Source organism: Pleurodeles waltl, chromosome 7 (assembly GCF_031143425.1).
Source record: "Pleurodeles waltl isolate 20211129_DDA chromosome 7, aPleWal1.hap1.20221129, whole genome shotgun sequence".
Classification (NCBI taxonomy): domain Eukaryota; kingdom Metazoa; phylum Chordata; class Amphibia; order Caudata; family Salamandridae; genus Pleurodeles; species Pleurodeles waltl.
Window position 1 is genome coordinate 196,488,808 of NC_090446.1, and position 16,349 is coordinate 196,505,156.

Below are 16,349 nucleotides of genomic sequence, written 5' to 3' on the forward strand. Positions count from 1 at the left end.
TGAGCCTCCGCCATCTTCTTGCTCCAGCGGCGAATGTCCTCCCATCTTTTCCGGCAGTGGGTGCTCCGTGTGTGGTGGACCCCCAGGGTCCGGACTTCCTTCGCGATGGCACGCCAAATATACTTCTTCTGGTGGGCGCTGCCCAACATGACATGTACAGGGGAAGAAGAGAAGTCATTACCAACTGCACCGTCGAAGTGAGTGGCCCACATCCCTACCCTTGCCATGTGGCACATGCATTCACAGTCCTTCATGCACGCAGAACTGTGCCTCCTTCCCTCTTTCAACCAGCCCTCTCCACACACGCATAGCCCATACAACGTGCTCCCTGTGTACTTACCTGTTGGTCTGGAGGACCGTAGAGTAGCGTGTACTGGGGGAGGACCCCGTCCACGAGCTTCTCCAACTCCTCTGCAGTGAAGGCAGGGGCCCTTTCCCCAGACGCACGAGCCATTGTCTCTTCCAGACCGATGTCACAGCAACACTTGCAGTGTAGGTCCTCTCCTGTCGAAGATCAGGTATCGAGTGATTCAACAGATAGAAAATGGCGGTCACGTCCGCGGTGGGCACGTCCGCGGCGGTGCGTACCATCACCGCCGGCGTACATCGTCATTGGCTCCTGGGACGCATAGGGTCCAATGTTAACCAATGCAGCATTGCGCCGCGGTCTTCGACCGCCTACCGCGACGGTGTACAACGCCAGCGCAGTTACCTCACATCCCATTGTCCCACTTTAGAGGTCAGACAGCCGCCATTTCAGGGACCCACATGGCCTAATTACCAACTGCGTCACACAGACCTAGGCCTTGTCGCGCAACACAAATACAGGCCAGATTTTGTGTATGAATGGTGTTCTGTGTAGACTGTGGGTACATACCCTTGAGTTGTTTGACTCTGTGGTCGCTGTTGCCATTCCTAGGCACCGTCCGCTGGGACATGTAAGGAGATGGCGGAATCCTCCAGTGTACCGACCGCTGGTGGACCTGTCGACATTGGAGGAAAGACATTTGATCATCACCTACAGGTTTGACCGTGCCACAATCCAGGAACTGTGTGCCCAGTTGGAGCCAGACCTGATGTCATCAATCCGCTATCCCACGGGGATCCCCCCTCAAGTGCAGGTTCTATCAGTGCTCCATTTCCTTGCAAGTGGGTCATTTCAAACAACAGTGGCCATGGCATCAGGGATGTCTCAGCCTATGTTTTCCAACGTGTTGTCCAGAGTGGTGTCTGCCCTGCTGAAACACATGCGGAGCTACATCGTTTTCCCTCAGGTGGAGGATTTGCCTACAGTTAAAGGTGACTTCTATGCCCTTGGACATATCCCCAACATCATAGGTGCCATTGATGGGACCCATGTAGCTCTGGTCCCCCCCCACAGGAGTGAACAGGTGTACAGGAACCGGAAGAGTTATCATTCGATGAATGTACAGATGGTATGTTTGGCAGACCAGTACATCTCCCAGGTAAATGCTATGTTCCCTGGCTCTGTGCATGACGCCTACATCCTGCGGAATAGCAGCATCCCTTATGTGATGGGTCAACTCCAGAGGCACCGGGTGTGGCTATTAGGGGACTCTGGTTACCCCAACCTGTCATAGCTACTGACCCCAGTGAGGAACCCCAGGACCAGGGCAGAGGAACGCTACAATGAGGCCCATGGGCAGACTAGGAGGGTGATCGAACGCACCATCGGCCTCCTGAAGGCCAGGTTCAGGTGCCTCTATATGACAGGTGGTTCCCTATTCTACTCACCAAGGAAGGTGTGCCAGATCATCATGGCCTGCTGTATGCTTCACAACTTGACTTTGCGACGACAGGTGCCTTTTCTGCAGGAGGATGGTGCAGATGATGATGTTGTGGCAGCTGTGGAGCCTGTGGACAGTGATGAGGAGGAAGCAGAGGAAGAAGACATTGACAACAGGGACTCAGTTATCCAGCAATATTTCCAGTGACACACAGGTGAGAACACATTCCTGCCTACTACAAGTACTTTCACACTTCTACCTCTATCCTGTCTGTCGATTTCACCCAGTATATGGTAACTGAGTTGTACATTTCCCTTACAGTTTCACAGGTGTGGTTTACAACGTGTGTCATCTGCTTAGATTCCTCATGGACTTGAGATGTGTGACATAGGTATGTTGACATTAAATTTGAAAACACATTTTGTCACTGTCATTGCTAATACACATTTTCGAAATCACAGACTGACTCCAGATTGTTTTGTGGTTCAAGGGTGTTTATTGAAGTGCTCAATATTGGAGGAGGGTTGTAAAATGTTGAGGGGTGATGGTTTGGAATGTCCATGGCAGAGTCCAGTCTATTAGTCTCACAGGTGCTTTGCCCATATGGGCATAGGAAGTGGAGCTGGGGCAGTTCCAATATGGACAGGGTTACAAAGTGGGACAGTAGGATGACAATCAGGGTGGTCTCATTTCTTGGCGGGGGTCTTGGCATCGTGCTCTGTCTTGTTCCTGGATCTCAGGGACCGTTTGCGGGGTGGTTCTCCGTCTGCAGGGGGTGGGGTGCTGGTGTGGTGGTCCTGTGGCGGGGCGTCCTGTCCACTAGCGCCGGCGGAGGTGGTGGGCAGTTCATCGTCCATGCTAGTGTCAGGGGCCCCTTGCAGTGCCACAGTGTCCCTCCTGGTATTAAGTATCTCCTTCAGCACCCCTACGATGGTGCCCAGGGCGGAGCTGATGGTTCTGAGTTCCTCACTGAACCCCAAATACTGTTCCTCCTGCAGCCGCTGGGTCTCCTGAAACTTGGCCAGTACCGTTGCCATCATCTCCTGGGAGTGGTGGTAGGCTCCCATGATGGAGGAGAGGTCCTCGTGGAGAGTGGGTTCCCTAGGCCTGTCCGCCCCATGTCGCACAGCAGCCCTCCCAGTTGCACTGTATTCCTGTGCCTCTGTCCCCTGGACCGTGTGCCCACTACCACTGCCCCCAGGTCCGTGTTGTTGTTGGGGTGGTGGGTTATCCTGGGTTCCCTGTAGTGGTGGACACACAGCTGATTGACATGTCCTGGGGACAGAGGTATGGGCCCGCTGGGTGGGTGCTGTGCTGGTGTTACCAGAGGGTGGAAGGTCTGTGGTGGCCTGTGACTGGGTGTGGGGAACCGACTGTCCCGAAGCCCACGATGGGCCGGGCTAGTCATCTAGATTCAGTTGGACAGAGCTGCTGTCATCACTGTGGGCCTCTTCTGTGGGTCTGGACCCTCCTGTCTGGTGACGTTGGGTAGTGGTCCTGCAGGGGTATAAAAGCATGATTATTGCATCTGTGTGTGTCATGGTGGGCAATGGGTGGGTGAGCGTGTACCCCAGTGCTAGCATTCCTGTGTGGGGGCTTGTGTGATGATGGTTGAGGGGGGTGTTGTGGGTATGTGCAGTGGGCATGCTTTAGTGATGGGTGTCCATGCTTTGTTGTGTCATGCAGGGCTTGGTGTTGGGATGGGTGGTTTGTGTTATTAGTACATTTGTGAGGAGTTGGGGTGATAGGGGAGGGGGGCGAGGGTGGGGGTCTGTGATAGCATGCAGGTAGGGTGGGGGATATGATAGTTAAGATTTGACTTACCAGAGTCCATTCCTCCACCGACTCCTGCGAGGCCCTCAGGATGCAGAATAGTCAAGACCTGCTCCTCCCATGTTGTTAGTTGTGGGGGAGGAGGTGGGGGTCCGCCGCCAGTCCGCTGTACCGCGATGTTGTGTCTTGAGACCACAGAACGCACCTTCCCCCGTAGGTCGTTCCACCTCTTCCTGATGTCGTCCCGATTTCTTGGGTGCTGTCCCACTGCGTTGACCCTGTCGACAATTCTTCGCCATAGCTCCATCTTCCTAGCTATGGAGGTGTGCTGCACCTGTGATCCAAATAGCTGTGGCTCTACCTGTACGATTTCCTCCACCATGACCCTGAGCTCCTCCTCAGAGAACCTGGGGTGTCTTTGCCGTGCCATGGGGTGGTGTAGGTGATGTGTGGGGTGGTGTAAGTGGTGATAAGTGTGGTGATATGTAGTGGTGTGTGGTGTTTTGTGCGTGGAAGTAGTGTGGGTGATGGTGTTGTGTGCCTGTGGCTGCTAGTTTGTGGATGGTGGTGTCTCTCTCTGGCCTTCTTTCTGAATTTTTTGTCGTAGGGGTTTGTGGGTGATGTGGGTGTGTGTTTTATATTGTATTGGGTGTGTGGGAGTGGTGTGTGTATGTGTATCAGGTATGTGTATTTTGAATTGTCCAATGTGGCTGTGTTTTGTAAGAGTGTGCGTATTTTGAGCGCGGCGGTGTGTACCGCCAATGGAATACCGCGGTTGAAAGACCGCCGCGTGGATTCGTGGGTCGTGATAGCATGGGCATATTTCTGTTGGTGTGACGGTGGAGGTTTTGTTATCGCCAGTTTATCACTGACCTTTGGTGTGGCGGACTTGTGTGGGTGTCTGAATTTTGTCGGATTTCGGGATGTGGGTCGTAATAGCTGTGGCGGAATTCCGCGGCCGCGGCGGTGTGTTGGCGGTCTTTTGCACGGCGGTAAGCGGCTTTTACCGCCAATGTTGTAATGACCCCCTTAGTTCCCTGATAAAATACAATTGGCCAGATAACTTTTCCAAACAGTTCACAGGTTGTCTACTTTGCCTACAGCCTTGTTGCCACCCCCTTCTCAATATCGCTGTGATAACCTAGCCACATTAAAAAAAAAAATCAATTGAATCTGTTTACAGACACCTCAGGACCTTTGGCCCTGATTCCCCCTATCACAGCTTTGTAGAAGCAGATCCTGAGTTTTCCCCTTGTTTAGTGAGTTTCCCACTATCTCTGCTAATCGGGTTGTAGAACGCCTACATCTCACTATATCAAGATCTCCATCAGATCCATGTCCAGCCAAGATTTTCAATGAATTGGAGAACGCTGTTGCTGACTCCTTGGCTGCTGTCTTCAACAATATCAGGGCAGTCAGCATCTTCCCATTAAAATGGAAAACAGCATCAATTCTTCTGCTTCTAAAAAAGACTATGCTGGACTCGCAGAACACAAAAATCATTGGCTAATCTCTTGTGTTCTTCTGCTGATGGCTAAAGTCCTTGAAAGGTATCTGAATATCTCTCCATCAGAATACCAAGACCAAAATATTATCCCAGACTATGCACAGTTTGGCTTTAGAAAAGCACATAACACCACAACTGCTCTCATTGCAGTGACTGAAGAAGTCCTATCCTAGACAAAGGTGGGAAAGCAGTAGTCGTCCTGCTGGAGCTATCTGCTGCCTTCGTCACAGTCAGTGACGCAACTCTAAAGAGAGATGCCTGGTGGACATTAGATTCCAGGAATCAGCTTTCAACCTTCTATGCTCTTTTCTTGGCAATAGAGTACAATCAGTTGTTATGGGAGAGTTCACTTCCAAACCTTTCACCCTTCCATGCGGAGTTCCTCAAGGGTCCTGCTTAAGCCCTACTTTGTTTAACATTTATATATCTCATTTTTTTAAATTGAGAAGGGATTTGGGCTTTATTACAATCTCATACACAGTTGACACCTAAATCGTGGTACCTATCACTGACAACATCAATGACACAGCCATACATTTCAAAAAATGTATGTAAGCTAATGTGAACTGGATGAGCTCTCACTACTTAAACTTGGATAAGACCGAGGTTCTTTTACTCGGTCTCCATGCCGCGCTATGGAACTCCAATTGGTGGCCTAATTATTTGGGCCCACTGCCTATCCCAGAAGTTAAAGCCAGAAATCTTGGTGTGATAATGGACTCCAGACTTGTTTTCTTAGACCACACAAACCAGTTAACATCATCATGCTTCTTTACCCTGAAAACAGTAAAAAAGATTCTTCCCTTTTTACCTCGCAAACTTCAGAAGACTGTGGTCACATTAATAGTCCATACCAAACTATATTATTGCAATGCCCAAATAGTGTCATAAATACACTTCAGAGAATTCAGAATGCAGCTGTGTGTCTACTAAAAAACCCTGCAAAAACAAGATTCAGTCTTAAAGGCTTGGGAAGTGTCACCTTCAAATCACTCTGCATTGCTCATAAATCTCTTTATCAATCTCGTTCTGTCCCTCTAAAAAACAGAATTGCATGGCTACTCCTCCACACAACCTCAGATCCTTAATCGCTAAGAAATTAACCAGCCTGAGAGTTTGTAAGGTATCCTGGCGTGGCAGAAGCTTCTTACACTACACATCCCATCTCAGGAACTCATTAGGTAAGAAACCGGCCCATCCTGCTATTTTTTACAAAAAGTCCTAACAGATGTCTGTTGAGTCATCCTTAGCTTTTAAGCTCCTTTCAGCACTAATGCATGCAGTTTTGTACTAGCATACCCGTTTTTTTATTACCCTCTAGAATGCCACTCTTCTTCCGACTTTCTTCTCACTCTTTTAAGTGACAGCATCTTTTAGATACTTGAGCAGCACTGAGACGCCTTTGGGCATTTGTTTGTGCTTTGTAAAGTGATAAATTCAAACATGCGCACAAACTTTTTGTGCATTACCCCTTCTGTCTCTACAATTGCTCAGGGCTGCATGTTCTTCTAACGTGCACCACCCTATATCTTTTGAGTGTAACCACTGCTGTCTCTGCACCATTCGTTCCAAGCATTGAACTCTACCTGCAGCACACATTATTGTATGCACTCCATCAGGCCACAGTTGAACGAGAAAGTAATGACGCCACTTGCAGCTCCCGCACCTATGTATTCAAGTTTATTTTCCCTCATGGCATGCTATTACTTGCCCCAGTTTTAGACGCCTCCTACTCTCCACCCACAAGGTAGATGCATTTTTTTCTCTAGTCAAATGTCTAGACCGCTAACCTACATTTCAAGTTACTGTCTTTTCAAGAACAGCGCTTAGAAGAAACTCTGTTTATTTATTTGGTTGTTACTACACAGTGACAAGCACACTAAATCGATTCCAGAAGTGACAAGCACACTAGACAATTTATGCAGAGTTAAAATTATTTGCTTGTTATCATACTGTGACAAGCACACACTTGAAGATTCAAAATGTGTTTTTACTTTTTTTACAAAGTGTTTCAGCTACATTAACTGACACTCTAACAATTTTAGTCATTTGCCATTTGGCTTGTTGCACTGTGTCTAAAAGACGTTTCTTCAAAAGTGACAAGAACATTTAGAATTTAAAGTTAGAATGGTCTATTATTTGTTGCACATTTTCTAAACATATTTCTGCATAATCATCTATACTATTATTGGCTACTAGTGTAAATATTTCATTTGAAATAGTAATTGTATCTTGTTACTTTCACAACGCAGTTGGTGGCTCCTCATCCATCACTTCAGGAGACTTTGTGAGATCATCCAGTCAGGTGGTCGATATGGTTTGATGTGTTTGAAACCAACATGGGAGCAACTGGGTCTTCCACATTCAGACCAGCAAGAAAAAATATCATCCTTTACACTTGCTGGGTTTTGAAGGAAGATCTACATTCAAGCACTTACCTGAATTAGTGTTAGATAAAGGTGTGGGTCTTGATGACCATCAGGAAACAGTAAAAAACTTAAAAATAAGTTTGATAAGCAACAAAGTTTAACTGTTCTCAGACGCAATTTTTTTCAAATGCAAACAAAAGATTGATGAAGATGTGGACACTTATATGACGATCCACCGAAGACTAATTGCTGAATGCCAATTTGACAATTTCATGGACCAATTAATTAGAGACCACTTTGTGTGCCAGTGTAGGGATAAACAAATCTGTTTAAACCTTTTGTCCATGGGCAATCCTTCTTTAGAGTACACCATCAAGATGGTGAAAAGTATAGAAATATAGAGAAACCTGCAAACATAGTGAATGTTGTGAAATCTGACAAGTCTTATCAGAAAGTGTCCATTGTGTACATGAGGAGAAATGGTCCCAAACCTTCTGAGTTCAAAATGATGTGTCAAAGGTCAACAAATGTTACCAATGTGGTAACTCCTCACATGTTACAAATGATAATCCTTGCCCTGCCAAAAATGTCACTTGAAACTACGGCACAAAACTTGGGCATTTTGCCAAAGTATGTCAGAAGAAGAAGAATAACACTGTTAGAACTGTGGCATTTGTGGTGCAATTGATAGTGAAGCTGATTCTGATTCAGATGTAGAGGCCTTGAATGATTTAGTACGAAGTGTGGTTGATAAAGTATCAAATTGTAACAACAATCACCACTATAAGCAACAAAATCCTGTTTTGGGGGACCCTTCTTCATGTGTTGATTCCTTTGCTGAAAATGGTATGGGTGGGAAAGTTTTAAATCTAGTTGATTCTGGAGCGGGAATCAGTATGATCACCCAAAGGTTATTCAGGGACACTTGGGGAAAACTATTCCCACCTGATTGATCACCGGTTTCATATGAAGAGCAGAAAAATGAGCTCCTAGATTATATAGAGGATGTGCTAGAATTCAGAGACAGGAGAATAGAAGGTAACATTTATGTTCCCATAAAATTATTGATCATTCTTGGATGGTTTCACCAAGGTTTGTTTGGAATGTTTCTTAGACCCAGGCATAAAGATCAAGTGCTGGTCATGGGATGTAATGATATTGCTGAAGAGTGGAACTGCAAGTTTCCGGGTGATTTCACAAAACTTTGGGAAAAATTAGGGGGTTTAAAAACAAAAATAAAGTTAAAGAAGGCGTGGTCCCAGTAAAACACAAATTACGTGGAGTACTATTTAATGTTTGGGGCGATCTGAAAAAAGTCATTGAGTGACAATTTTTGCCATGATTGTAATTGCACATAATGTTGTTTTGGAAAGCATCCTAAACATTTTCAAGGACCATGGAGTAATACTCAAAAAAGAGAAGTGCCAATTTTTAAATGGTGAGGTTGAGTATCTTGGACATATAATACAAAGGAAGGTATCAGGCCCATGCCAGGTTTGATAAGGTCTATTGTAGAAGCTCCTCCCCTGGAAGAAAACTGTGGAGTCAAGGCATTTTTAGAACTGAATGCATTCTATTCTTGATTCATATCACATTATGCTTCAAGAATTAGACCTATCAGTACTCAGAAAATATAACAAAATACATTTGGGATGCAAAATGTTGTGAAACGTTTACTTGGCTGAAAGTTCAGTTGGGTTAAAGTAATGCTCTAAAGCCGTTTGACCCGTTATTACCATGTTTCATCACAGTTGATGTCGGTAAAATAGGTTTTGGAGCAGTTCTGACTCAAAAGAAAGGTGAGTCCGAATTTACTATTGCTTTCACATCAAGGGTGTAGCGTGATGCTGAATTACAGTATTCACTGATCGAAAAAGAATTACATGCATTTTGGTGGGCAATGGAAAGGTTCCGTTGTTATGTCTGTGGAAAGCAGATTTGTTTACAGACTGATTACAGACCTTTAGTGTCTATCCTGGGTGGAGGATGTGGTAAATGCTGTACACCAAGAATTTTAAGATTATCCAACAAGCTTTTGCAATTCCCGTTTGAAGTTGTACACATTGCTGGCGCAAAATTACGAGAGCTGAATTTATGTTTCGATTTCCTTGTAAAAACAACGATGAGGAAAATTTTGGTTTGGCAGAACGTATGGATGAAGATTTTGAAGGCTGTTTGGTAATATTTGGTGAAGTACCTAAGTTAGGTGTTTGTTCTGAAGAGGCATGGAGATTCTTTTAGGGAGGATCAGGTCAAAATGGTTTGCCAAGGGAGAAAGTGTTACCTCTCATGCTTCAACTGTTTTTCAAAGTTTGTGACAAACTGTCCATGGAAGATGGTATGCTACTTGGATCAGGTAAACTGGTTCCAAACGCAAGTAGAGAAGTGGCCTAATCAGTTACACCCACAAGGGTCACCTTGGATCAACTCTCACTAAAAGGTACATTTGTGATTCCTCCTCGTGGCCCGGGATGGATTCTGAGATTGATGAAGTGGTGGAAGTGTGTTGTGTGTGTGCATCAACTGAAAAAAGTTTGAAATTGCTACTCCTCAATTGATGTCCATTGATCATGGTCTCGCATCAAAATTAGGGATCGATGTTATAGGTCCCTATGATTCATTAGCTGGTTGCACCAAATTCATTTTAGTACTTATGGATTTCTGTTCTAAGTTGCTGGAACTGAAATGTATAAGAGACCCCAGTGCAAGCTCTGTGGTGACATTTCTGAGACAGATTTTTCTGTGGAAAGAGTTCCCCAAAATTTTAACGTATGTGAAGAAATCCAAAATATGCCCAAACAGAATTCTTATTTGAATTTCACACCCTACAATTTATATACAAGTCAGAGATCTAACCATTGTGTCATAAACCAATCTAGAGATATACAAAAACTCAATTATATAAAGTGCATAGTGAAATCATGACATATTTTACATTATATCCCAATGAGATGGCGCAGTCCCATTTTCTCTTTAATCTAATTGTGAAATCTTTAGTCTGGGGCAAATCTATGACATATCTACCTGTGTGCATATGCCAGGCTGAGTTAGACAACAGTCTTATTTGCCCATGTGGCTCATGTAGACAGATGTGTATGTACTTGTTCACCTGCTGAGATACATTTGTCAGTATTGAGAGCTTCTTCGGATAGAATGGTACATTATTCTCCCAGGAATTCCAAGGGGGATATTGGCATTATCACATCTAGCAGCTTGAACACGGATTCATGAGTCATATACAGAACTGCTAGTTCCAAAAAAATGTGAAGCTTTGTGGATGGCTGATGAAGGATTAGAACGTTTTTCCAATGGCAAAATGTAGATGAATTTATGAACGTCACATGCAGCTGTCTCATGACCTATACATTTCTGCTCCAGTTGAAAACATGGCAGATTAATTGTTACCAGGGTTTTCATATGGTCTTGCTTTCAGATAAATCTAGGAGAAGCCCTGCTTCCATCAGCAACAACATCTGGGTTCAGAAGTCATTTACCATCCCCTCTCGCGAAGCACGGTACATATGTGGTTCTCTGCCTGGGGTCTTTAGGTGGTCTTTGTTATCACATGTACCATTGGCCCTCCTCCTTCTCGGGTGGCTCTTGCTTCATATTATTACTTAGTAGTCCTTGATTTCTCAAGGCTTCAATGAGTAGATACCAGCTATGTAGAACTAATTGTAACACTACAAAGTTGAGGCTCAACCTTTCAAACCTCTGCAAGGGGTTGCCACTCCAACTGCCCTTCTTTAAAATGGTCACCATTAATGCCAGTGGCATTTTGGATGATAGCTAAGTCTAATAAGGTCCAGGGAAGATGGCTGCTGAGGAAGAAGCATTGGGTAATTGCATGTACTATGAACCACCCAAAGTCTTTCATATGATCTTGATCTCGTAATGCATTTCCATCTGCTAAAAATGGATCAGGAAGAGCAAGAGGTTGTGATCATTTTGGTGTCATTCTGGAAGATCATACCCTCTTCTACAATCCTTACAGATTACACCAGTTTGAAAACCTCGTCAAGTAATGTCATTGCTATCCATGGATGAAATGGCAGGAGAGCACCTAGTCTGGCATAATAGGTGTAGAAATTGAGAAAGTGTAGTTCCAACAGACATCAAACATGAATCAGAAGCCATCTACCATTAACCTCACTCAAGTCATTGTACCTTGTGCGATGGAACAAGATGTTTCTCCCCTGGAGCTTTTAACTATACTCTAATCCCTGTTGGATGGGATTAGTCATTATCACAATTAGGTTACCCTTCGGCCCAATTAGAATGTTCAGGGAACATGGGTGGACTGGGGGATGACTAGGCTCTGCAGCTAAATTGCCTAATTAATTCACTTTTTCTTGTAGCCCAGCCAGGCCCATTAGTTCTCAGTGCCAATTAGTCAGATATGTTTGAGTCACTGAAGATGTGGATATAGCATCCTGAACCATGAAGGTGATCTTCCTGAACATGGAGCTACAAATCCAAATATGTTTCAAATGTCTTAAGCCCATATGCTCTGAAACTCTGAAGTTGCACCCAAACCTGAAATTATTTTTCATCAAAGTTTCATTCAATATTTCTTAATTTTCTAGAAGAGAGAGAGGCAAGGTAGAAAGTTATGGCCGAATGCGATAAAGCGGGGTTCAGATGCATGAGGTGGATTTGGCCCGGTCTCCACTTACCTTCAGACTTAGAAAAAGTTGTGAAACAAAATGCCGGACAAAGTAGAGTTCAGCGTGGCGGGGCAGCTGGCAGTGTCCGAGGAGGAGGCATCATCATAGGGTTGTCACAGGATGAAGTTCCAGTGAAGATTTTTACATTCTGACTTACTTTCTTTCATGAAAGTTGAATATTCCCAGCATGACAAAGCTGCAGGCTGTAGCTGATGATTGCTCCACGTGGCCTAATACCCCTTCTGCAGTGAGCAATGGAACAGGATTTGCTGCTGTGGAGAAGAACGTAGTGGGAGCTGCTGTGAAGTCAGGCTGACTGTCAATCCACCTTCGATAGATTGACAAGCAGGTAAGTTCGGGTCTCCTATTGGTTCTCAAAGCACTTTCTGGCAGGAAATGATCTAAGTCCTGTGTTTTTGAATCAGGCTATTGAGGCATGTTTAGCACCACTGCTAAGGTTTCAGGACTGGACTGTCACAACTTGAGGGTTAGGACTTATTTACGCGGGTCCAGGTGCTAGTTCAAGATAGTGGAGCCTTTTGTGTTCATGAGGCTCCTCAGAAAGCCAGCCAACCAGCCCTTGGAGTCACTCTGGAAGTCTTGGGTTTAAACAGAGAAGCAGGTCTCAGGAAGCAAGAAGACATCTTAGGGCACAGGGCAGGATTTGGTCCTGTTGGTGCTGCAGGACTGTCCTCTGAAGTACACAGCATGCCACAGGCAGCTGGGCAGACCTAAGAGAGTCATTCCGCAGGAAGAAGTGCCTGCAGTTTTCCCCCCAAAAGATATGCATGGTGTTTCATGCCTCCCTGTCTTAATCTCAGACTGTCTGAATTCACAATAGACTAATATGAAGTTCTGTGTGTGTGTAATGAGGCAGTGGATTTGAAGTGCAAGTGGGGGAGCACACTGTTCTGCCCCTCATCCTACTTGGATGTTCCATCATGCCAACATTCAGTCCTTCTATTGTGTGGCTGTCTGGGAGGAATATATACAGAGCAACTACCAACTACACCTAGCCATGTGACCTAGGAAACAGGCTGCAGGTGCCAAATGGTTAGGACAAGAAAATTACATTTTCTAAAAGCAGCATTGTCAGAATTCTGACTTAAAATTACTTTACCATTAAAAACAATTTTATATTACAATTCCTTGGACACCAAACATGACATTTTGACCTGTTCCCACTCAAAGGTTATCACTTTAATAAATGTAATAAGCTAGCCCAATGTTATCCTATGGGAGAGTAGGCCTCATAGAAGTGAAAAATGAATTTGGGACTTAAACGTACAGATTTTTCAAAACAATGCACCCTGCCCTAGTGGCTGTTTAGGGCCTACCTCAGGGTTGATTTGTATGTAGTAGAAGAGAGTTCTAGGCCTGGCAAGCGGTTTATTTTACGAAGTTGAATTGGTGGTTCAGCACTGCATGCAGGCTGCAATGGCTGGCCTGGGACACCCTTTAAGGAACTACTTAAGCGGCTGGCATAATGAATGCTGTAGGACTACCAGTACCATTTAATTTTCTAGCCATGGCTATATGGTATACCACTTTAACAGGGATTTTTAAGTAATTAAATATATCAATCAATTGTAAGCCAATTTTACCATGTTTTAGGGAGTGAGCACAAACACCTTAGCACTGGTTAGCCTTGGAGTCCGAAGGCCAACAAAAACAAATTCAGCAGAACAAGAAGGGAGATGGCAAATAGCTTGGGAGAAGACCACCCCAAGGCTGACAGGTCTAAAATGTGTCCTCCCAGCTGAATGTGTGGGAGAACAATCCAACATCCTGGGAGTTCTTATCATTGAACCTCCTGCAGTGAGGCACAAGAAGGCATTGCGCCACTTTGAATATACAGCACAGGAGAAAGGCTTCCTTAATGCCTCCTTAGCATAAAGAAATGACATCAGGGCAGCACAAAGTGGTGCTAGGGGCTTTTAAAATATGTCCCAATGTTTCTGTCTCTTTCTTTTTCCTAGGAGTAGCTTTCAATAGTTCTTAAGAGCTATCAATAACTCAGCGAATTCTAGAATGTCTGTACTCATGACTACACATGTTCTACATCAGGACGGTTGGTAAATATCTTAGTTTGTTTTTTTCACCTCTTGTACAGATGCTGACCTCCACTGATAACCATAAGCTGGTTTGCTAAGGCTCTGGATGATTGGACCAGGCACTGCTCTAAAAGGATGCCAACAGGTACGTTCTTCACCAGATCTTTCTGCTGTTGGTTGCCTAGCATGTGTTGGGATAAAAGGCATTTGTACCCTTTCTAATCCAGGATGGCCACCGAGATTCAAACTCTCCTGCAGCCTATTCTGGAGTTCTGGAAGTTTCTATCAGATTGTAGAACCTTCTAGCAGGTTCTGGAAGCTTCCAGCAGGATTTCTAAGCATCATAGTTCTGAAATTATTAGTAGGTTCTGGAAGCTCCTATTAGGTTCTGGAAGCTTCTAAATGGTTCCAGAAACGTCAACATTTCTTCTATGCACTTGCAAGGGCTCTTCTCCCTGTATGCCTTTGCCACAATATTAGATTGGCATCATGCTTAACATTTTACTTTACCTGAGTTCCCCGGCTAGAGTTTGGGGACAATTCAGTGGTGACATGACACGTAATCAGTTTTATCCCTGTGACCTTATACATTTTATTTTGTGTATGCTTGGGGGTATGGATGACTGTGCTTGGTGTCTATTTAAGTGCATCTGATACTATACTCCCACCTACCCACGTTCATTCTAGTTGTTTTTTTTTTGTTTTAGGTTTTTCAGGGCTAGTTGGGATGTTGTTTTCTGGGCGACCATGACATCCACTCCATCATCTGTCACCAGGAGCATGGTGACCATGGGCCCTCTCATAATGTTGCATGAAGCAATTCACATGGAGTCCCCTTAACTGGTTTCCAGGGTCTTGAGGTCCACCAAGTAGGTGACCTCCCCCTTTCTCTTCTTCAAATCATAAGGCCCGACCAATAGTCTTGGAAGGTCATGGGCTCCACTGGCTCCATCATCCAAATTTTGTCCAGGCTAAAAGTCTACCACAGTGTCCTTCTAGATATACCAAAGTTCCATGACCTCCTGGCTGGCTTCTTTGTTCTCAGAAGCCTTTTTCCAAAGCCTTGGCATCTGGTTTCTGGGGCCAAGCATGTAGCTAATCACAGCTTTGGTGGGATGATTCTTGGGAGTTGGTTCTCAACGCTCCTTTACCAGACTGAGAAGTCTTCCAACTGGGTGATCAGAGAGGAGCTTAAAGGGACCAAACTCAACTCCCTTCTGTGGTACCTCCCTATAGGCAAACAGCAGGCATGGTAAGAGGACATCTCACTTCCATCTCACGGGCTCAGGCAGGCCAATAATCATGTCCTTGAAAGCCTTGCTGAATATTTCAACAAGCCCATTTGTCTAAGGGTGATAGGGTGTGGAGAACTTGTAGGCTACCCACACTCATCCCACATGCGTGGGTGACAAGCCTTGCAGACTTCTTGTCCTGACACAGATGTCTTGCCAGGAGTATATCATGAGCAAGCCCTAGTAGGAAGGTCCTATAGCATTTGGACGACCACCAACACATGGGTTACCCTAGGGTCAAGAACCTTAGACTCACTAAATGGGAGGTAATTTTCTCAATAGATCTCCAGAGGTGTTACCAATTGCCTGTGCCTCAGCTTGCCACCTCAAGCTGTCATGGGTTTCCACAAGCTAGCCCCCAATACTCCTCTGAGACCCTGTGCACCCCCAGGGCTAGCTCATAGGCAGAAAACCTCTTGTCTATGTCATCCTCTATCAAATATTTAAGCACTAGGTCCTGTGGTATGCAGCTCGCCAGGTAATTATGAATGTTCACTGCCACCATTGCCACTGTATTCTGCTGCTTGTTTAGCTTTGAGGCCCTGCTCCATCAAGCTCACACATGAGCCAACAAGATCTTTCTTTCTTTCAAGGCTCTCTCATCCTTCTTTTTCTCTGCCACCTTCGCCTCCTGGCCAGTTTCCTGTCTACAAGGATCCTCTTGAACCTTTTCCTTGGCTGACTTGAATTTTAATTTAGCCATCTGCAGCTGGAACCTCCTTTCAGCCCTCCTGCCCTCAAGCTCATCTGAAGCCAAACCATTGGAAGACACAATGCTCCCTGCCCTGGCATGGGGTTCTACTCCACGGAATGATTTGTCTTCCTTCTTGTCTGAAGACTACAGCTCACAACCTGGGCTCAGGTACTCCTTGTATTGCTCCATAGCCTCCTCCTCCCCTTCTGCAGCAGCAACTGATGGGATTCCTCCCAGACCCTGAG